Genomic DNA, 393 nt, shown 5'->3' with positions numbered 1-393 from the left:
GAGGGTTGGACTTGTGTAAACGGTGAGAGCAATTAGGGCCCATTATTTGACAGGTTTCCATGCCTAAAAGAATAATGGGCTCACACTTGAGTTTTTGGCTGGCCTACTTTAGGCTTTGATTACAGACATTGCCATATTACAAATCTTTTTTTTTTGGTGACTTGCCATATTACAAATGTGATTGCACATAGCTTTCACTTGTGATTTGGAATATGGTGAAATTCCCTAACAAATAAATGTATAAAAATGACAAAAAACTACTCAGGGACCCATTAAAAGCCGAAGAAACATTACCATAAAAAAAAAAAAAGGAGAGTTAAGATAATGTTGTTTCTGAAGAGAAGAGACTCAGAGAGGAAGACAGAGAAGAGGTTGGGTCAAAAACCCAGCAAA

Source organism: Arachis ipaensis, chromosome B10 (genome assembly GCF_000816755.2).
Source record: "Arachis ipaensis cultivar K30076 chromosome B10, Araip1.1, whole genome shotgun sequence".
In the NCBI taxonomy this organism is placed as follows: domain Eukaryota; kingdom Viridiplantae; phylum Streptophyta; class Magnoliopsida; order Fabales; family Fabaceae; genus Arachis; species Arachis ipaensis.
Note: the sequence above shows the minus strand (reverse complement) of the source record.